The 23,474-nt window shown below is 42.6% G+C and overlaps 1 long non-coding RNA gene across 16 annotated transcripts in view; it reads left to right on the top strand.

The window, feature by feature from the left end:
• The window catches only part of LOC310848256, a 388,509-nt gene that overhangs the window by 208,503 nt on the left and 156,532 nt on the right, over positions 1-23,474 (top strand). The window contains exon 4 of one of the 16 annotated variants that reach the window (XR_014566234.1): positions 1,383-1,497. The exons of the other annotated variants lie outside the window; for them this stretch is intronic. This is a non-coding gene — a long non-coding RNA (uncharacterized lncRNA). Of the gene's footprint in view, positions 1-1,382; positions 1,498-23,474 lie in introns of those variants that run through there. 16 annotated transcript variants of the gene reach the window in all.

Below are 23,474 nucleotides of genomic sequence, written 5' to 3'. Positions count from 1 at the left end.
TGGCCTTTCTCCCATGCTACCCTTTCAGCAACCCTGTGAGGAAGATTAGATTGAGCGTATGTAGTCCAATGTAATCCAGTGACTTCATGGCTGAAGTCCACTTGAAGGCATAAATGAGGACTTTTAGTTAGCAACTTTTTCCAACAAGGGTTGAACTTGGGCCTAGTCTGTCTTTGTTGGCCTGAAGTTGAGCTCTTCTGTGTTCTATGATCCCCCAGCTGGTGCACTTCCTGTTGTTCTGGCAAGGTGACATGCAAGGCATTTGGTTCACCACCCATGAGGGACCTGTCTGCACTTCTGTAGTCCCTCATGCTGTGAGCTCTGGTTCAGTGGTTCTTGCCTGCCAGCATTGGTTTCAGTGGTCCGCTGACCATCAGCATCAGATTCAGAGCCAGGACCAAGTCCTTAGCCAGTAATTCCTTAGCCTTCACTCCTTGTCTTGGCCACTAATGGACTCCAAGGTTTTGACAAGTATTGCCAAAAAAGAGAACAAACAAGGAAAGCAGCTTTCCATAAAATCAACATGTACTAATATATATCTGTAGATGCAATTTTGGAAATAATTGCTGTAATGCAAGAATAATAATAATACAATGCATGCCACTGTAGTAGGGAAGACTGTGACTGATTTTTTATCTCTGTTGTGATGGGATGATGAGCTGCTTGTGCGTAAAAGCTTAGTCCCTCAGAGTTTGCCCAGATTAGCAAAGCTCTGTCTGTAGCGGAGCACCTTAAGCATGGCTCCCTCAATCGCTGGCAGAATCCGACAGTGGGCGTTTGCGGAATCTCTTCCAACATAAAAGCTCCTTAACGGAAACGCGTCTTCTAGACTCTCGGCGTGACAGTTTCGGGCGAGGTGTGGGTGTCCCTATAGGAGGTCCTGAAACCTCCTCACTGTTTTCGCTAGAAGTGTCCCAGAGCCATCCCTCCGACTCCCTTTCCCTCGGAGCTCCTTCTCTCCCCCTGCTGGTTCCCTCCTCTGCTGTTAAGTCTCTCCTAACCTCCTTGAGCCCTTCCACCACCTGCTCTTCCGATGGCAGTTCCCTGACATCTGTGTTTGCTCAGTCTGGTGTCCTAGTGTTGTTGATGGGTGACTTCAAGACTCCTGTTCTCCTTTCCTACGATTATTTTTTTTTCTTGGACTGGAAAGCTTCAAATCAAGCTCTGCTTGTAAAGGGGGACTGTCCTCTGATAGCACTTCAAATAAGGACTGTCCTTTGAAAGGAAGGTTACGTGGGATATAGGATGGGGCCATTCTCACAGCCACTGTTGGGATCCTGTACTTACAAGGCTTAGGTAGGGGAGCTGGAAGACTGGAAGGAGCATCTTGGTGGAGCCAATGTAATGCAACTAATGTAATATTGATGGCTTCTTCTCCTCAGATTCATAGCCCTGGCTTGGTATGAATAGGAGTTGCAGGGGCTTTGCCCCAGCTTTACTTGGTGTGCCCCCAGCTTTCGAAATTGCCACTTTGCAACCAAGTGAAGATGCCCGTGCATCAGGATGGCGCCTGACTTCTCCACCATCTAGACGTGCATGCCTGGGGATCCTTGGATCTTGACTGTTTTCACACTCTAGCCACACATCCTGTAGAATTCTATTGGTTATATTTTATCTGCATAAGCAGAATGAATTTCCGAAACCAAAAGGTTGTGTTGAAAAAATGGCAACTATGCATTTTGTTTTGGCTACTGTAACCCTGGTTTAAAGAGCCATTTGGCACCTAGCTTTTATATATATATATATTTCTTGTTTCAGCTAGCAAGCTTTCTTTGGGGAAGGGATTGGGGCAGTAAAAGGATGCCTACAAATGGGTAGGGGGGCCAGCAGAGGAGAGAATAGTTGACAGTGCCTTTCAGTTGCTCATACTGTTGCAATGCAAAGATCCTTCCAAGTCATTGTTTGTTGTGCCGCTGTGAAAACTATTGTCCGCTGCATTGTTGTATCACCTAGGAAATCTTCCAGAAACAAAGTTGATTCATGCATATCATGCTCGAAAGGCCTGATATTTGCCCTGAAGTTACCCTTGCATATTTCCCAGGTATATGCACTCCTGAACAGATGATAGGCAGCTACAGAAATGGATGGGGGTTGCATGGAAGGGGCGGAGGAGAGAGACTTCAGCTATTGAGAATTGAAAACCATTGAAATGTCAAGCATTTCACACGAAAAGGGAACCTCCTCTTTAACCTCTGCAGTATTGACGCTGTAAATTGCTCCTGGATAAAAAGTCTCTTTTTGTCAGGTTTTGGAAAACAAATTGGACTTCAAAATAAAAAAAATCCTTCCAGTAGCACCTTAGAGACCAACTAAGTTTGTTATTGGTATGAGCTTTCGTGTGCACGCACACTTCTTCAGATACACAGAAGGATACACTGAATAATACTTTCATGCATGCACACGAAAGCTCATACCAATAACAAACTTAGTTGGTCTCTAAGGTGCTACTGGAAGGAATTTTTTTATTTTGTTTCGACTACAGCAGACCAACACGGCTACCTACCTTGAACTAGAAAACTTCAGTACTCCCTCAACCATATGCTTCCCAAATGCTGAATTAAGCTGCAGCAGTATGAAGTGGAGCACACCAGCCCCAGCAATGGAAGGCCTGAGGCGGAGAATTAGTTAGGTGTGAGAAACCAAGGGTATTTCCCTCCCCACTATTGCCTTGAAACCAATTTTCACTATTCATAGGCTGAAGAGAATTAGCAGCCCGAAATGAAGTCACAATGAGCTCATTGTTGTTCATCGAGTTTTTATATAGAGTCCCAGATCTGATCTTGAAACTTTGTGTTTTAACTGCGCTCACATGATTGGCTCAGAGACCCTTAGGGGGAGGCTTCTCATCACGGTAGTTAGAATGTGCTGGTCAAATGGTTCCTTTAAAGGCTGAGACATCTCCTTTTTGTTTACGTGTGTTGTTCTATTCTGCCCCCTTGCCCACCGTGTGACCAAGCAGTGATAATGTTGGGGTGAGCTGTGCTGTCAGCTCTGCAAAACCACTTACATGAATGCAGCAGAGCTGATCACATTCTCGTGATCTCATTCGGCAAGATGAGATCATTTACATGAGGTCAACAAGCTATCGCACCGTGTAGGCCGTTCTCTAGAGTATCTAAACCATACAAACAGTGATGTAAGCTCAGTGCCAAGTATATATGTAATCACTCATTGTGTTTTGATGTGGTGAAGCTATGGAATTTAGAATTTTCCCTTCCCCTCTCTTTTAATTCTCTTTTAAACTAACTGAAAGCCATCAGCACAATTGCCCTTGAAAAAGGTTTTGCTTCATTCAGTTTCTGACTTCACGTGTGCTGCAAAAACAAGATATCCAATTCTTTCTGGATTGCAAAGGCTGGCAGTACATTATAAGAATTGGAACTTCCATTTATTACTTGTTGGATAATACTAATACTAATAATTTAAATTCTGTTATGCTTCCCCATCTTAAATAATTCAAAACGTCACTAGGAAGGCCAATAGGGGGAAGACAGCTAGCACCTGTATGAGAAGTCCCTAATAATATGCCTACTGCCTAAAAAGCTCTCCTATCTGTCTGCTGGAAGAATTGGGTCTGATTGGATGTCTGCGTAACAAGCATTCTCATGTATTTTATAATTAAAAAAGAAGCACATGTGGTTAACCACCCAGTCTTCTGGCCTCCCTAGTAGAAGTTGCTCTGAAGGCTTTTAAAGAAATCCTTTTCTCCCTTATGCTATTCTTGGTGGTTGCATTTCATGCAAGGCAGCTGGAGGATTCAGCACAATGGCAGCCCCCCCCCCCCCGCCCGGACGGTCTTTCGTATTCTGCTGCAATCAATCTGCATGTACTGCTTGCACCATGCTTGCAGGTCAGGGATACTGGAATAGGGACTAGTGAATCTATCAGTTTCAGTTTCTCTCACGCTTCTAATTTTTCTGTATCTTGTTCTCAGTTCTGCATCAGTTTTATCTTCTTATAAAAGTCCTCATGAAAATACATCAGTGTGAATTTCTCCTAATATATGTATTTTTGTACAGTGGTACCTCGAGTTACAGACGCTTCAGGTTACATATGCTTCAGGTTACAGACTCCGCTAACCCAGAAATAGTACCTCGGGTTAAGAACTTTGCTTCAGGATGAGAACAGAAATTGAGCGGCAGCGGCGGCGCGGCAGCAGCGGGAGGCCCCATTAGCTAAAGTGGTGCTTCAGGTTAAGAACAGTTTCAGGTTAAGAACGGACCTCCAGAACGAATTAAGTACTTAACCCGAGGTACCACTGTAATATAATTTGCATACAGTGTTAGTCTCTACAGCCCCAACCAATGTAGCCAATAGACAGGCATAATGGTGTTTTAGCACCTGACTGGAGGTAGTGCCTGCAGCTTCAAACAGCTAAAGAGAGATTTCTATGCCATAGCAATAATGATAAAATGGAGGTAATACTCTCAGATTGCTTGGGGATCTATTTTGCACAATGTTTGAAATGGATTTAATACATTAGCAACAACCTGAAATACTTTGCAACCTACTAACACACTGTCGCATTGATATTTTCCTTTCTCCCTGGATATCATTCAGGCAGCAGTCCTATGTATGCTTTCCTGATAGTATTGAGTTTAGTAGTCCTAGTTCAGGATTGCACAGTTTTAAATAGATTATGTTCTAAGAAACCTTGTGCTTGTGGACTCTGCACTGCAGAATACCCAAGATCTCAAGGCAACAATTAGTTGAGATAAATTTCTTTAAAAGTACATCATATATTGCTTTTGTAAAAAAACACACAACAAAACAAAAATCAACTGTCATAGCTGTGAAATGCAACTTGCCTCAGAACTGTATCACACCTTGCACAGAAGCTGCAGAGAGAGAGAGAGAGAGAGAGAGAGAGAGAGAGAGAACATAAATTTCCTCACTTATTGCAATGTTTTGTGTGGGACACACAGATTTCCACCTGCACTGCTATCTTTGTGCTTCGGAAGTCCACTGGGAAGGTAGTAAGGGGAACCAAGTGTTTCTTGCTTCCCATGTTAAGGCAGAAGCAGAGAAAGAAGGGAGCATGAGTTCATTGTCATGACCTTGTAGAGTCGCACACTGGGGGAAACGTGTGCAACTCCCTAATGAGGGTGTAGTGGATCCCCTGTTCCCTTAGCAAAGGGTTTAACATGACATTTGTCATGGTGGCAGAAAGGTAGTGATTCTCCCTCTACACTTTGCTGCCGTGAAGATGGGAATGTTTCAGAGTGTATTTTTTCCCCAGCATTTCCTCCCCTCCTTCTGGTTTTCTGGTTTTAAGTATTTGTGGTGCTGATTTAAGCTGTGGAATATTACCGTATTTTTCTTTCTATAACACTCACATTTTTTCTCCTAAAAAGTAAGGGGAAATGTCTGTGTGTGTTATTGAGCGAATGTGTGGTCCCTGGAGCAGACTGGTCCAAGTGCAGAGGCAAAAATCAGATCCCGCGTCACGGAGGAGGGATAGCTGTAGAGGAGGCTGCTGCTTTCCTGCATTCTGCCTCAGGGTCACCCCAAATTCACCATCAGATCACATAGCATGTCTATGGCTACAGCCTGCACAAAAAAAATCACGCACCCACTGTTGCCTGGGGCCACAATGGTGCAAAAACGTGGTTACAAAGCACAGATCTACATGGATTCTCAGGATTTTTGCATTGGGCTACCCCAAACTCACCGTCAAATCACATGTCTGTGGCCACAGCATGAAACAAAAAAATGATACACCCACTGTTTCATTCAGAATTTTTTTTCTTGTTTTCCTCCTCTAAAAACTATGTGCGTGTTATGGTCTGGTGCGTGTTACAGAGCGAAAAATACAGTAGTTACTCAAACCACCACTGCTAAGGAAATAACGTCGAATTTCTGGTGTTTTTTTTCCCTTTTCTGTTCACATTACACTGCTGTGGGCCTGAGAAAGAGTTGTGCAACATTGCTGGTTTTAAAACTGATTCCTTGTAGTGTTTAACTCCTCTTGTTTTGAAGAGCATCGGAAGAGCTGTTTGAAGAAAGTCAACTGAAACGGGGTTAACAAACAAACAAACACCAAACAAAACCCTAATTAAGTCTTCTAGAAATTTTCACATGGCTTTAAAGTTATAGTCTGTGGTTCTCAAATTGCTCCATGAAATAGATGGGGCATCTGGTCACTTAGAGAACCTCTGCTAACCTCTCTGGGTGGGCTGTAGATATCTGCTTGTGAGAGCCACTGTGTGGTGTTAGGGATTTGCATGCATGGAGATGTGATGACACCTGCTTAAGAGGTTAGGGGACATGCTATGTTATAGTGGCTTGACTGCCAAGATCTGTACCTGTGATGTTTTTTTTTACTGCTGTAGTAAATAGGAAGTGGGGAAAGAAGTCCTGGGCGACAAAAGAGGTATTTTGACTCGACAGTCCCTCATTTTAACTGGACTACTCTCATGGATCCTGTTAGTCCATTTGGGCTAGCAAAGATCAATGTGGGACTTGTCCTTCGTGCAGGCCAAGTCTACACATGTCTCCATCTGAATGCAAGTACAAAATTGCTTGGGCCAGCCTTTTGAAATCTTACTGGTTGCTTTCAAAGAGAGAGAAATAAACAGCACTACAGTATTCTTTAATGTTGTTTCAGTTTTATCTAGTTGCTTTTACTTTGAGGTTCTTGTGTAAAAACTAAACAAAGATTACATGTTCAGGGTAGAATTCAGTGTCAGGGTATTATAAATGTTCTGTCTGTGCAAGAATTTGCCAGGCAGAATTACTGCCCCTCTGCTACCCCTGCACACTGTCCTGGGGGTTATATCTACCCCTGAGTCAGATTGGGGGAGCTCACAGGGGAAGTCCTTGTGCAGGACTTCTGCTGATGGGGCACTTTAGGTGAATCCTGCCCACAACTTAGTATTCAGATGTCAATCCTTTCCCCCACCCTGCTCTTGAAACATTGCAGGAGAGACATGTTAGCCAATTACCGTATTTTTCGCTCTATAAGATGCACCAGACCACAAGACGCACCTAGTTTTTGGAGGAGGAAAACAAGAAAAAAAAAAATTCTGAATCCCTCTTGCTGTTCTGGCTTCTGGGACAGCTGTGCAGCCTGCATTCACTCCATAAGACGCACACACATTTCCCCTTACTTTTTAGGAGGGAAAAAGTGAGTCTTACAGAGCAAAAAATACGGTACTCAGCAGAAGAATGGAGCGTTATCCAGAATAGCTGCATTAATATTTCTGTCTGTTTTATTAGAGATTTTCCCCCCGATGAGAGAACCTTAAGATTGCATTCCACAATATGACATTAATTACTGTTTTGCAAGGGCAAAAATGGGAAGGTAGAGTTTTCAGGGCTAAGTTAGACTCCTGTTTGGAGAACCCTTGTTCTCTGAATAAATTTGTCTGCACTCAGGACTCCCTTCTGTTCAGTGATTCATTTGTTCACTTGACCTCTCGCAAACCTAGCTGTATTTAATTAATTGCGCAAGCTACAAATCCTCTGTAATCAATTCAGCATAGGAAAACTGAGGAATATGATGATCTCAAATGTGTATGGCATTAAAGGGTAAAGTAACAATGGACGAGCAATCGGGTTCTCTGGTGTCTTGCAGTGTAAGAATTCTCATATGACAGAGTGTTCTCCTTGGCTGCTGCAGTTAAAGGTAAAAGGTAAAGGTACCCCTGCCCGTACGGGCCAGTCTTGACAGACTCTGGGGTTGTGCGCCCATCTCACTCAAGAGGCCAGGGGCCAGCGCTGTCCGGAGACATTTCCGGGTCACGTGGCCAGCGTGACATCGCTGCTCTGGTGAGCCAGAGCCGCACACGGAAACGCCGTTTACCTTCCCGCTGGTAAGCGGTCCCTATTTATCTACTTGCACCCGGAGCTGCTTTCGAAGTGCTAGGTTGGCAGGCGCTGGGACCGAGCAGCGGGAGCGCACCCCGCTGCAGGGATTCGAACCGCCGACCTTTCGATCGGCAAGTCCTAGGCGCTGAGGCTTTAACCCACAGCGCCACCTGCGTCCCTGGCTGCTGCAGTTGCAGTTACTCAATGCCTCATTCTGTTTCAGCATTTAACCAGCTGTAAAGACATTTATTGAATTATTTGTTCCTTGCCATGAGTAAATCATTGCTTGTGTGACCCTACAATATAAGGGATTTGAATTATTATTATTTTTAGAGTAATGGCCAGGCGCATGCTGCTGATAAACCTCATGAATTTGGAGAATACCCAGAGATTTTAACATATTTTATATATATCAACAAATATTTCAGCATTTTTCACTGTGAAAGAGTAGATGCCTTCCTCAAGCTGTCAGAGCTGCTTGCGAGGTGGCCTAACCTCTCATAAACCTTGACGTGGGGCTTAAGGTTTTCTTTTTTTGTCAACAAGAATCTGAGCCTCCTTCTAGGAATTTGGTCTTTAGAGTGACCTTTGGATTCAGCCAAGCAATTGCTTGAACATGTATTGAATGCTTTACTCAATCATAACCAGGTCTGATTTTTTCCCTCTGAGTTCAAAATTTTTCCATGACCTACGAAATTTTCTGTGGCTGTTGTGGTTCACAAATACACATTTCCTGCCCTTTTACAGTTAAGAGCGTAACCTGGAAAATTATTGAAAACGTGCCATTTGTTTGTTTGTTTCTTTTAAAAATGGCCAACTTCTGGCTTGTAATAAAAGACCGCTGGCCACAAATTTGTCTTCTGTCCATACGTCTTTTCCACTTTTCTTTGCATACAACCAGGTTAAACATACACACCTACTTCTGTTTCTAATATTGTCCTATATGTGCAAGTTCAGAAGTACTCATTATGTGTAGCTGCTTGCTTGTATGAGACAGATTTATTTTCCTTTCATTACACAATGCAGCCTCTGTGGTTGTCATTTGAAGTGGAAAATGACAAACCCACCTCCAGGAGTACCTGTATCTTTTTTCTAGAAGGGGCAATGCATTTGTGGGGAGGGAAGCTATAGTAATATGGTGCATCTCCCCACCCCCACCCCTGCCAGCATACTGGCCTTCAACTCAGATTTCAGCGTCGTTGATTGCATTTTGTAATAAAACTTTTCAAAAGTCCCTCACAAAGAACTCAGCTTCAGCTTCTGTATTTGTTCATATACATATGATGTTGTGCTTTGGACCTGACAGGAAGCACTAATGGTGGCATAAACTGAATTTGTTTAAGCCTTTTCTTCAGAAGATGGTTCAGTTAAATAGCTATTTCTATTTAATAGCCTATCAACTGAGAGAGAGTGAGTGGATGCCATTTACCCAGATGCTGATTACTGCGGTTGGACAGCTTTGTTGCAATTTGCTAACCTTGTTTACCAAACAAAAATTGACCTCCTAAACCTCATTGACTTAGTTGTGTGCCATTTTTAAACATTTCGTATTAAAAAAAATTATTGGCACAGTATTGTCAGGCACACGGGCAGAGGATTTGTCTCTGCGCTTTCCTAGTATAGAATTAATTGAAGAAGCCACAGATTTGAAACAGCCTCATAGCATTTAATAATGGCAGTACAAGACAGAATGCTGTGTGTTGCAGTGGTACCATGAAGTTCAGCCCTTGGTTTATTTGGAACCAGAAGACAAAGGGCAATTGGGGATAGAGTCAGCAGTTAGCTTAATGGGTCTGTAATATGTATAAACATGCCTGCATGTTTTGGCCTGCTAATGTGGCTAGACTAGTGTGTAACAGAAACCATGTTTCCCCCACTCTGTTTTACAACTTCCACGAAACCGCCACATTGGCAGCATATTTTAAGGGCATTTGTTTGAACACATGAAGATAAAGACACATGCAACCAGAACAGTATTTCAAAGCAGTTCTAAAGCATTGCTTACTTAGATCTGCCACTAAACGAAATGCATGTTGCAATAGTATGATATTGTCTCATAAAGTACCCGATTCCAGTGCCTGTTTCTGGGAAGCTAATCTGGGGCATTACAAATGACTGTAATGCTATGAGCCAATAGAATAGTATGTTCAGTTTTCTATGCTCACATGTTCCTGAAAGAATTAACAAGATGACAAAAACAACTGTTGAAGTCTGACTCTCTCTCTCTCTCTCTCTCTCTTCAGTACAGTTAATAGCTGAATTGCTTATTCTCCTTTTAGGTCTGAAGCTCATGTGTGACTATATATGTCTTCCAAGGTCCTTTGCCTTGGGAGAACATTTACTTGCCGTCCTCTTTGAGATTCTGCCTAGAAGATACTTTGGCCTTTCTGTTCTTTTCTCCTGAGCATCTCTCAACCACTTGGGGCTCAACACAAGGAGGAGCAGGATATAAGCGATTAAATCAACAACAACAACAACAACAACAACAACAACAACAACTTTCTTCTGGCCTTCAAGTGTCCCTTTCTGCCTTGTGTTCTCCTTGCCCTGGATTTTTCATAAACTCTGCTAAATCCATTTTATTGATCTGCTATTCTCTGCGCCTGCCTGGCAGCATCAAGCATCCTTTCTTTGCCGCAATTGGATTTGAAAGTTGATAGAGCACAGTGAGAAAAGGGTGTGTACCCTGATTGTAATTCACTACAGTAAAGAATTCTCTTCCTGGCCCCAGACGAACTGTTATTTCCTTGTTTCCCAGCTGCACTAATGAGGACCAACCTTACAGGCTTGTTGTGTTGCTTACTGAGATAATGTATGTGAAAGTTATCTGGATGCAATAAAGAGCTATGTAAGTGCAGGATATTATTGTATTTACTCTCCTTGTCAGTGATCACTGGTGATGTTTGTTCTTCACTAACAGAATTTATGATTTCTGCATTCGCGTGGGTTTCCAACCCACATTAGCCTGCACTATCCCATAGGGCTGATTTTAGCCTTGTTTTGTTTATTGTGCTGTGAATACAAACCAACTTGCTGTTACGTTACTTTAGTTGCAAGCTAGCTGCTTCCTGTTTTGCTTCCTGACTTGGTTTCTTCCCTTTGATGTCTTTGGTTTGATTCCTTGCCATTTGATTTCACACAGTTCTGTACATTAAGTTCCATTCATTCCAGACCTTGTTCCTTAATTCTCCTGACTCGCCTCCTCTTTTCCTTCTTCATGCTTCAGCTGCACCTGAGTTGCAGTGGCATCAAACAGCTTTGTCTCTTGATGACAAGTGGAGGCAGAAATGGTCTTGCACTATCTCAATTTCTCTCTCTCTCTCTCTCTCTCTCTCTCTCTCTCTCTCCCCCATCCTTTATAGGAATAAATGAAAACACCCTGGAGGAGGAGAGGCTGGGAGGGGAAGGGGACAGTCTAGACTTCCAAAGAGTTTCCTTTTCCTGACACAGTCAGATCATATTTCCTTCCTAAGGAACACGGCTGTTTGTTTTCAATCCCAGTCTTCCAGAAAACGCTTGAATCAAAATCTGACTGTAAAGAATGACTCGAGAGTGGATGTGCTGAAGTTTGCCTCCTCTTCCTTGGCCTTCATTAACTAGAGAGGTCTGCTTGGCTGGTGGAGAGAAGAACAGGATGCCAACAGCAGCCCAAGCTTCAAAAGGGCAGCCAAACAAAGGTGTTCATATACAGTGATACCTCAGGTTACAGGTGCTTCAGGTTGTGTTTTTTTGGGTTATGGATCCGCCAAAACCCAGAAGTACCAGAATGGGTCACTTCTGGGTTTTGGCGCATGCGCAAAAGTGCAAATCGCTGATTTGCAACCCACACATGCGCAGACGTGGTGCTGCAGGTTGCGAACACTGTGGGTTGCTAATGTGCCTCCTGCATGGATCACGTTCGCAACCCAAGCGTCCACTGTAGAGAGATCATGCTTTTTTATCCTGGTGTACCTTTAGTGAATCACTCATCCTCTTGAGATAAATAGAATCCACGTAATGACATTGTAAAAGGTAAATGTAAAGGACTCCTGACAGTTAAGTAGAGTCGCAGACAACTCTGGGGTTGTGGCGCTCATCTTGCTTTACAGGCCAAGGGAGCTGGCATTTGTCCGCAGGCAGTTTTTCCGAGTCATGTGGCCAGCATGACTAAGCCGCTTCTGCCGCAACGGAACACCGAAACCAGAGCAGTGCACGGAAACACTGTTTACTTTCCTGCAGGGGCAGTACCTGTTTATCTACTTGCACTTTTTTGTTGTGGTTCTGAACTGCTAGGTTGGTAGGATAGGAGCTTGGACAGAGCAACGGCAGCACACCCCATCACAGAGATTCGAACCGCCAACCTTCTGATCGGCAAGCCCAAGAGGCTCAGTGGTTTAGACCACAGCGCCACCCTTGTCTCAGTGACATTGTAGGCCTTGATTATAATTGCTGTGGTAGATGGAAAGAAACTATTGAACATCATATTGTAGGTTGTGGTATGGAATTGGGCAAGGTGAGCAGTAGGCAGCCAAAGACTCTGTTGCTGAAGATGTCTCCTGGGCATCAGGCATCAGTGCCAGATCCAGGGAAACTGTGAGATCCTGGGCTGTGAGCCCAGTTCCCCAGGAAAGGACACCCCCCTCAAAAGCAGGCTTCACACCTAATTCCAGCTCAGCAGAACACCCAAGCAACAATATTTTCATTTTATATGGAACAAGTTTCACATTTGTTTGCCCACATCCATTCCATCAGTGATGTGAGATGCCGGCTCACAGGTTCCACCACCTCATTAGAATCTGGTGGAAAAGGGAGAAAGAATTTATAGAGTTGTCACAACCCAAATCTCTGAATGTAGTCAGCAGTTTGGTGTAGATCATTGATGGGGAACTTGTGGACCATTAGATGTTGTTGCAGGCCATCTTTCATTGGTGTTCTCCAGCATGCCTTATGATCAGGAATGATAGGAATTGTAGTCCAGCAACATCTGGAGGGCCACAGGCTCCCCAGCCCAGCTGAAGATGTTAAAAAGCAGGGCAGGTGAGTTGGAACCCAAAAGCCCCATTTTGGAGCAGCAAATTTCATTGCCCCGCATCCTATGATTTGATCTCAAGGATTCAACACCTGCCACAGATTGCACCACTAGGGCTACTGAGGCAGGTTTGGTCCTGAAACCATGGTGGGATTCAAATCATTTAGAGAATTACTTCTCTTGTAGAAAATATGGTCTGAATCGGGGAATTTGCAGTGTCCATGAAGTGCAGCACTGTTAAATAGTAACGGTTGCGCTATTCTCTTGAAAGATCAGTTCAGGTGAATCATCTTGGGCAAAATTCTAGAATCCTTATTTTGCTATGGAACTTAACAATTTCCACCACCTTTATATTTCTTTGTTGACATAGAATCCTCATATCCTGTACTAATGCAGAGTTTTTGTCACAGCAGGGTCTTTTGAGGACATAGTAGTTCACCAGGAATTAAGTGTAATAGCTTCCCAGTAACAATCAACAAATAAAATTTATTGCTAGAGAAGGGAGCCAGCATTTGCTCTTTGAACTTCTGTCAGGGTTTGCAAGGGAAGTTTGTAAGGGTCTGGATTTAGTGTAACTTCCCTGTCTGAAGATCAGTACAACTTAATGTTCATCTGAGGTCAATGTGAGAAAATAGAGCTGCATTGCTTAAACCTCAGCATTGCAACAGTAGTAAGAAGCAACTCATTTGCCCTAGAATGCTCGTTAAATATTATTCTTAGAAGGTTTTTTTTTTTTTTGGTAAGGGTGCAAAACAGTGCATTTGAGTGTCTTTCAAACAGATAAGCAACTTAAAAGGGGACTTAAAAGATTAAAATAATGGACAAGCCTAGAGCTTGAAAACCTATGAGTTATCTGTGGGCCTTCCTTAAAACTCAAGCATAGTCTTCATGAAATCCTAACCTATTCCTTTCTGTCTAAGAGTATTGGTTGGTCTAGAATCTAGATGCAGCAGGGTGAAGAATTGACACCTTGAAGAAAAGGCAAGGAGATGTGTGAAAAGCAGTGGAGCATCTCCTTGTCCTGACCATTGAATGCACTGCCTGCTTACACCCTCTTGTGTCTGAAACTGCAAGTTTAAGCATCATAAAGTCAACCCCATTGAACCTTTGTGAATTTGAACAAACAGGATATGTTCTATCACCATTTTGGTCAGTTGTAATTTGGCATTCTTTAATGACTGTTACACTTTCTCTTTGGGGAAGTTGGATTATTATTTGGGGCTTCTACATCTCTTATGATTTTTGTGAGTTTTAATATAATCTTAAATGAGTGTTTTAATAATCTGTCCTAGCTTGTTTAATAGCATCTGAAAGGAGTATTTTAATAATCTATTACTATCTGTCCCAGCTTGTTTAATAGCATCTGAAAGGAGTATTTTTATAATCTGTTATGATCTGTCCCAACTTGCTTAACATAATATATTATATTACTATATGTCCTAGCCTCTCCAGCCTGATGTCCTCCACATGTTTTGGGCTGTAAACTGGTGACCCTTGACCAATTGGCCATGCTCCCTGGATCTGATACGAGTTGTAGTCCAAAATATAGAGGGCACCAGTTTGGGGAAGGCTGATCTGTCCCATAGATTTCAGAATAGACAGGGCTGAGAGTCTGTTCTAAACAGCTGAGAGTCAAGTGTTATCACTGGAGCTGTGTGTGATGATTCTGCAAAAGAGCAGCAACAGAACAACATGAAAACCATAGAGCGAGAAGGAGAAAGTAAATTATATTGGATGAAAAGCTCAGTTTCCTCAGAATTTCTGTGCTTTTATTCTGAAGTCAGCTTTTTTATTTTGAGTTGATTTGATATTTGTATTCTGCTTTTCCAACAACAAATGTTGCACTCAAAGCTTCTCACAGTAATCACAATGGCATTAAAAAAAGCACCAAACATTGAATTCATTGCATATAAACAACAGCAGCAAATTCATCAAAGTAAATCGGTTGCTTTATTTATATGCTATTGTATTCTGCCTGCTCAGCATACATGCTTTTACACTATGTACAAACAATACTTTTTTTTTAAAAAAAGCTAAACCATTATTATTGTTTTCTGTACAATCATCCTCTTTTTTAAAAAAAGAGCTCTACACTATCTGTGCTTATGATTTTAAGACAGCCTCCCCTCCCCCATCGTACCCACTAGTGAGAAACTGCTTCCCATCCTTTTCTTCTTCCTGTGTGCTGACATTTAAGGTCAAGTATTTATAGACTTGCGTCTGTTTGTGTGGGCGCATATCTGCCTTTTGCCTCCTTATGTCAGGTGTGCATTAGAGCAGCACACACTGCTTGCAGCCAGCCCACATCCTTTACCCAAAGAGCTCGTGGAGCAGGTGCAGCAACACCAGCCAGGGGGAAACCCTCAGATTGTACGCCGTTGGAGCAGGTGCACAAGGGTTCCTCGTTTTGTCACATGACAACCTTACTGCAGTGCATCAGCTATTGATGTTTGTTACCATTTTCTCTTATTGAGTCAAGATCCCCACTTGACCTTATAATGAGTGCAGTGCGGTGCGCACACACTCTGTAGGTCGTTCTGCAACTCTTTCTCTCATTTTGGGTGATGTGGAGGTGGGGGCAAGAGGAAGCAACTGAAAGCAGGGTACAATAATTCGGAGTGTTTTCACCATAATTAAGGGTGCCCTGGTGTAATTACACCGAAATAACTAAATCATCTTGTGTGTTTTATAGTGGGAAGGCAGACTGGCAGAGGGAAACGGTTATTTATTCTGAGGTCATCACCTGCCTGTGCTGTTTTGCTGTCGCTAGGGATCTTTGAGGAGTTTGAGCTTTGTAGATCCCGATGCAGGCAGACCTGAGCCTTACAACTTGGCCTCATATGTACACAAGTATCCATTAGGTTTTGCACCCCTCTGCACTTTTGCACTGTGTTTCTTTGCTCAAATTATGTACCGAAATGCATTAAAGATGGACATAAAGATACATTCAGAAAGTGTGCATATTGTGATTAAATATACCATAATTACGTATTTTAAAATTTTAAATGAGAATTTTTGTGTGGATTTAAGCAAAAAACCCCAAAACACACACAGATTAAGGTAGACGCAGGAGTGAACGGATATATTGGGGGGGGGGGGGAACCATAGACTGAGAATAGACTGATCTACTCATCTCTAGCTGTGACCAAACATGTTTAGTTGTGAATGTGTACAGGAATACCAAGACTTCAAAGGGCTTATGGCATGAAAGAGCCATAGTTCTTTCATCCTGAAAGCATTTGATGGTTCGGTATTTTAATGTCCCTTCCCCACACCCACATGTCCTCTGAGTCTTGTAGAGGTAAGGAAGTAGACAACTTCTATATTTTTCTATGATAGCACCTTTCCTTTCCCTACTAGATTAGGGGCCTGCTAGATTATGGGGACCTAATGCCACCTTTTCCTTTCTCCTACTCTTGCTCTTTTTCCTGAGCCACAGTATGGCTCCACCTAGCCCAATAAGATTTACTCTGGGCAGCAGTAGACATCCATATTATTGAGATCCTGCTTGAGGTTCTATAGTTGGAATGGTCAGCAGTTGATGTGTCTCTGCACCTTCCATTGCATATATTAAGTGTTGTGAAAACATCCCCAGCTGCATCAGGATTTATCTTGCATAGCTTCGCATATCTTTAACTTTTGCAGTTTTCTGGTTTAGTGTTATTGTAGGCATAGGCAAACTCCGGCCCTCCAGATGTTTTGGAACTACAATTCTCATCATCCCTAGCTAACAGGACCAGTGGCCAGGGATGATGGGAATTGTAGTCTCAAAACATCTGGAGGGCCGAAGTTTGCCTACGCCTGCGTTATTGTTTGCCTGCTTATGAATTCAGGCAGTCTCTCCTTTTGGACTTACAATAAGACATCATTGGACATTAACATTTAAGAGGGCTGATGTCTAGGCTGGTCTCCATGGTAGACCAGCCTAGACATCAGCCATGGTAGGGGCTCCTATACAACAAACCACTTTTCTGCAGAAATCATGGAGGTGATTTCTGTCCCTACAAGCAGCATAACTCAGTATAACCTGCCCCAAAGATTTGGATTGTCCTTAGGGATAGATTATTGATGATTGTACCAGTAGGACGTACCCTGACGTTTTGTTTTAGCGACATCATCAGTCTTTCCAAATAATCCTTTTTAAAAAATACTACTTTAACAATGTTTTATTTCTGTGTTAAAGCTGACCTCTTGGACTTGGATTGTATGATGTGTTGGGGTTTAAAAAATCAGCCTTCATTCCCTGCTGCGTAGAACATGAAAGAGAATGAGATCATGCTCTCGTGAATAGTTTTTGAATGCGTGATGAGAACATCAATAATTATATTTGATGATTTAAAAAATAAATTTAAATCCTTAATGTTTAGGGCATGAACCTATCTGCCAGCTAAAGGCTTATTGGCATGATGTGTCTGACATCAGGTCAGAGGTTGCTTTAAGCGGTGTTTACATTGAAATCATTTGGACGTCAGTGTAGATGCCACTGGAAGTTGTGCCTTTCAGAAGCTAATTTGTGAAGAGGGATAGAAATTCCCTGAAAACTAAGGCAGCTTCCCACAGCAACTATAATGTGGGGGAGATGGTACATTTGAAGAGAAGCTGCCAACAAGAACAAGGGTTTAGCTCAGGCATAGGCAAACTCTGGCCCTCCAGATGTTTGGGACTACAATTCCCATCATCCCTGACCACAGGTCCTGTTAGCTAGGCATGATGGGAGTTGTAGTCCCAAACATCTGGAGGGCCGGTGTTTGCCTATTCCTGGTTTAGCTCCACAGGGAAGGACTGTACCCCAGTGGCAGATCATTCGTTTTGCATGAGGAAGACTCCAGAATGAATCCCTGCCATCACCTGCTATAAGAACCAGGTCGCAGGTGATATGAAAGACCTCTGCCTCTGAAACCCTAGAGACATGGACAAATAGTTTGACATGGTATGGGGGATCTTCCTAAGTTCCCACAGTTGCTTATTTGTTCTGTGCTATCCATGCAAGTCCTGCTTGCCTATGTAGTTGTGACCATCAAATAATAACTAGTCGTCTTGGGAGAAGTAGGAGCTCTGATTCTAAATTTTTACTGCTTACCAAACCTTCCACCTGGGAAGTAGGTGCTAGTTATATACAATAATTTAGAAAGCTGGACTAATGCTTGGATGCAATTGCATGAATTTGTGTGTTGTTTCTTTATGAGTTGCGATACGTTCATGGTTTTCTTAAGTTGCATAGGGGGGAAAAGGGGAAATGGATTTTCAATGGCAGGAGTAGGGAACCATTTGCCTGTGGGCCAAATGTGGCCCTCCAAGCCATGTAATCCAGTCCTCATGACCCCTGGGACTCTCCTAGGCTACGCTCCCTCTCCCCAGGCCAGGCCATCCACACTTATCCTTGCACTACAATGATGCATCTTGCTTGCCTAAATGGAGAGATGGGTGTGTAGAAACCTCTGATTTTACATGGCTGGAATGTAGCCCAAAGGAAACAGCCACATCCATTGCACTATCCAATTTTTCTTCTAGCCGCACCCACCATTTGCAGGCATCCTCCCACTGAAAGTTTGCCAGTGACAATACAGCACTAAGGCTGAAATAAATTCCATTTCCCTGATCCATGAGGTTGGTAGGCAAACACAACCCATGGGCTGGGAAAACATGCTAACCAAGGAGATCAATTTTTTGCAGAGACTGCTTCTCTGATTTTCACCTGATGCTTTCCGACGTTAAATTTTAGACTGCAAGTTGTTGGGGGGCAAGAACATACTCTGGAATGTGCAGTGCACACTGATAATGTTTAATAAATAAATAATCCTGCTGAGATTTACTATTTTGCCAATCCTGGATAGATTTCTTATGGCCTTACCATTCCTAACACTGCTTGAGCAAAAATATTTGGAATTACTAATTGAAGACAGTAGGATTTACTTCTAAATGAATGTGTTCAGCACTCAGGGATCAAATAGCCTATCAACAGTTTTATTGCATTTCCTTAAGTATTGGCCATTTTGGGAGGCAGGAAGCTCAATCAGCTGAATTATTGCTCTGGACTCTGAACTTGGTGCTCTGTTTCTGAACTTGGAAGTATAGATTTGTGTCTGCATCTACATATTTATTACATAGCAACATTTGTGATGGAAAAATGGATTCTGGTTTCACTAACTCAGCAGCAACTTCTGGTGACCATATGGTTCTAGTAACTTCATGTATGTGTGTTGATGTCTGGAATTAAGTAGTTCTTGGCCTAGGACAGAAAATACGTCGATGGTCATTCAGGGGTCACTGAATGATTGGCCTGTTTTGCTGCTTCATCGAACAACTTACTTATCTCAGTTACTCAAGTTCTCCATATTGGGGGGCAGGGGAAGGCAGAACAGACTGGCTCATACATCAGGAAAGACCCGGAAGGGAAGACAAATATTTTCCAGGATTAATAATGTTAGTCAAAACATGAAAGAAAAGGAAAAAAAAATTGTGTTTGGAGAGGAAGAAGTGCTCTGACAAGTGTGACCTCTGCTTTTCTCCTGAGTCCCTGTCTTTGAAACCCAAAGCCGCCTTTAATGTTCACCAGGTGTCACCAGGGCTCTCCACTTCCTTTCAAGATAGGAAATTTAGCTTTGCCGTTTCAGCCTCTCTGATTCTCTGCAAGTGAGTATATTCATATTCCTTTCAGTTGTACCTTGTGAGTTCAAAGGGCACAAAGAGGTTGGAAAATGGTTTGACTTTCTTTTCTTGCCACCCTTAAAAGTATGGGATCCCAGAATGTTTGTTCACTTTGCTAGGCAAAAGGGCCCTGCATCTAGGTCTGTGAGGTTACCCAATGTACGTTCTTACCTGGTGCACCAGTTGCCTCTTGCTGAACCTCCATTTTTCTCCCTGCTGCTACAGCTTGCCTCAATTGGAACATAATGTATATGCATCCTTTGAGCTCAACTTGATGCTAAATATGGTGGCAATTGTTTAAGCTAGAGGTTGGGAGGTTGCAAAAAAATAGTTATGGGGCAGAGGAGTGGTAGAAAAGGGGAGAAATTTCACTAAAAGGCATTAATCTTCTTTCCAGATCGACTTACTGTTTTTTAAAAATTTATTATTACCATCCTTGTTAATTATAGAGATCATTTAACTGATTTGAAAAGCTTCATGCTACCAAGCTATGTTTGGAATCCCAAGTCCACTCTTTTTCTTACATTATTTTGTTGTTTAAACTAGATCTTTTCCTTCAAGAGAGAAAAAAAGGTTGAATTGCTTTTGCCATGTTTTCAATTTGCCTTTGGGTAGTTCTGTGTGCAGTAAATAAAAATAAAAGTTTGGTTTGAAACTTGATTTCATTACGGCATTACTACTTTTCTGCTTGGTCATGTTAATTCAATAGTTTCCCAGTTTTCTAGATCCTTTTAAATTTTCTTCCTATGTGGGATAGAAATGAAGTTTTTTTAAGAAGTTTGGTTAGTTTTTAAAGGTATGTTCTGCCCCCGCCATATCATTATTTTGTTATTTACTACTTACTTTTTGTTGTTTATTGGTAATTCTCATGGAGGAAGCACATGAAAAAGGGCTTCTGATGATGATAACAGGGTCCGAGTCGGTTCATAGCGGGAGAGGCGGCCCTTGAGGTATTGTGGCTCTTAAGCCGTTTAAGGTCAAAACCAGCACTTTGAATTGGGCCCAGAAACTAGTTGGCAGCCAGTGCAGTCAGCCCAGGATTGGCATTATATGCTCAAAGCGTATTGTCCTGGTGGTCAGCCTTGCCACTGAATTCTTCACCAGCTGAAGTTTCTGAACCGTCTTCAGAGGTAGCCCCACGTATAATGTGTTTCAGTAACCTAACCTCTTCCACTTTTGCAAACCCTGGGGTTCCTGTAATAATGTTGATACCTGCATCTTGTCTGCAAAAGTAACAGATCAGTCATAGAGGGAATGGTAAGATGATAATGATCTGTCCTATTAATTAAGCACCTTAAATACTGCCCTGTGATACATAAATATTGTTGGTGCCGATTGAAGATCTCATCTGTATTGCAAGTTCTGTAACTTACTTTCTAATTTCTCCTCCCTATTGTTGGAAAGATTGTTCTGTTTGATAGCTCATGCTAAACAGAGGACAATTTCAGCAGTGGATTAATTTAGCTGTATTTTATATTTTAGATACTGTAAGTTTTGCCAAATACATAGGACAGTATAGAGAAGAGCCCCGTTTCTGTTGCACCACAATTGTGCATTAGGCGTTGGCAAATGAATCCCTTGTGCGCACAGGATCCATTCAAAAGGTGCAACCCTTATGGGCACTTGCCATGTTATTTTCTTGAATTGTGCAGAGAGCACTGGTGCTTGGCACTCAGCAGAATGCTGTAAGCATCTCGAAATGGTACATGCGACATAGAGCTATCATTGTAGCAAAATGCTTCCTACAAACTTCCAAGCTGCAGGGGTACTATTTAAATGTAAAATAATAAAAAATAATCCCAGAGACTTGCTGCTTTGATTGTTTGTCTTTAATATAACTCAAAAATTATTACTTCTTAACAGTGATAAACACAATGTGTACAAGCAATACATTTGTGCTGGAAAATTATTCTTACACTATATCAATTGTTACAGATCATCATTCTTTTTAAGTTTCCTTGTCTCTCCCCTCACCCTTGATTATATGCCCCCCTCCCCGTTCCCCCAGGCTGTTTTGTTCCTTAGCTATATGAAAATAATCTCATCTGGGGTCTTTTTTCCCACCCATTTGGAATGCATGAGTCACTTAAGATGCATTCAAAAGGAAATATGCATCTCTATTCTGTTTTTTTAAACCAACACAATGTTTACCTTCATTGTACTTGGCGGAGGTCTTAGGTCAGGGGTGGGGAACCTTTTCTAGGTTGCGTTCCCTCGGAGCTAACTTTCCAAGAGATGCATGCTAGTGGTGAGTGCGGCAAGTGCAAAAAGTGTGGGTAGGGGCACCCCATAAATATTTCTCATAAACAGACATACACTCATTCACATCCCCAGCAGTTTAGGCATCAGCAGGCACTGCAACCTTCCAACAGCTTGACTTCATCCCCAAAGGCACACTCCTCCATTGTGTCCCGAGACAGACGGATGCCAACCCAGTTTAAACATCTTCTTACCTTTCTTCAAGCCTATTTGGGGGCGGGGCTTGTGGAAATTTCATTTGGTTAATCTTTCCCTCCTCACCTGCCTTCTCCACAAAGATCACCCACTTGCCTCACACCCTGTGCAAAAATTAGGCTTAAAAACAATTTTCCATTTGTACCAAGAGAAAGCTTCCTTCAAGCCTAATTGTCCCACAGAGGAGAGTAGGTCTGGTGAAGAGGGTCAGACCGCAATGGGAAAATAATCAACCCCTTTTTCCTCAGAAGTGCCCTTCCTTGTGACATCTCCTCATCTCTGCAGTGCTTGTGCTCTCTCAGAAACTACTCCAGAAGTTTGGAGAACCCTTGGAGCAGATTTTGGGGCACATGGGGAGAGGGATGGAAGGGAAAGTCTTATTTTCATGAGCAATGTTTAGCTTGTCTTCAGGTTACAAGTATAACCAGCGTTCCTGTTCCCAAGTAAAATAGTCTTGGTTACCCAGATAGGGAACCAGCTTTTGAGACCCCATTGGATGTGTATAAAGAAGATACCTAAAAGGTAAAGGTACCCCTGCCCGTACGGGCCAGTCGTGTCCGACTCTAGGGTTGCGCGCTCATCTCGCTCAAGAGGCCGTGAGCCAGCGCCGTCCAAAGACACTTCCGGGTCACGTGGCCAGTGTGACGAAGCTGCAGCTGGCGAGCCAGCACCAGCGCAGCACACGGAAACGTAAATGGTAGGTAAAGAAGATACCTACCGTTTGTCATAATAACACATTGGGAAGAAGGTGGAGTAGACAGACAGACATCTTGTTGAGGTATACATACAGTTTGCTTTTTGGCTGCTTGTGGAAGAGTCCATAGCTTAGTGGTAGAGCACATGCTTTGCATGTAATTAGACTTAGGTTCAATCCCTAGTGTTTCCAGATAGGGTTGGAAGAGATCCTGGCTGGAAACCCTGGAGAGCAAATGCCAGTCGGTGTCACAATACTAAGCTAGGATGAATCAGTGGTCTGACTTAGTGTAAGGCAGCTTCCTATGTTCCCTGGGTGAAAAGTGGTAAGGAGCTGATTTAAAAATAATACAGATGGGATGATGAAGACCAAAGTTGCCTCCAGACTGCCAGTATCTTACAGGAGGGACCCAAGTGCATACAGGAAATTCAGGTTTGCAAAATTAAAGTGGGTTAAAGTGGTTTAGAGCAACAATCCACTTTAAATAAATAAAGACTTACTGCAGTAAGGAAGGTGACTGGGAAACACTGAAAAGGGTGGTACGAACAAATGATTAATGGGAAGACATAAACACCACATAAGCAAATCAGGCTGAATGCCCTGAGCTGTAAAACTCCCCTCCCGCAACAAAACAGATTGAATGCTCAATAAAAACAGGACATAGTCTAACCTCTGCTTAAGCAAATCAGGAAGCATGATCAATAAACAGATTGTCTAGAGGAGCCCTAAAACACACTTAATGAAGTTTGTCTGAATTACTCAGAACAGCTGGTCTATCCTAGCAGTATTAACTGAGAAGATTATACAACCCTCCATTAAAAGTAAAAGTTAGTAATAACCCAATAAAGTTAAAAAGCTTGC

Source organism: Podarcis gaigeae (assembly GCF_964106915.1).
Source record: "Podarcis gaigeae genome assembly, chromosome: 7".
Taxonomy (NCBI): Eukaryota; Metazoa; Chordata; class Lepidosauria; order Squamata; family Lacertidae; genus Podarcis; species Podarcis gaigeae.
Note: the sequence above shows the minus strand (reverse complement) of the source record. Positions and strands in the feature narration are given on the sequence as shown.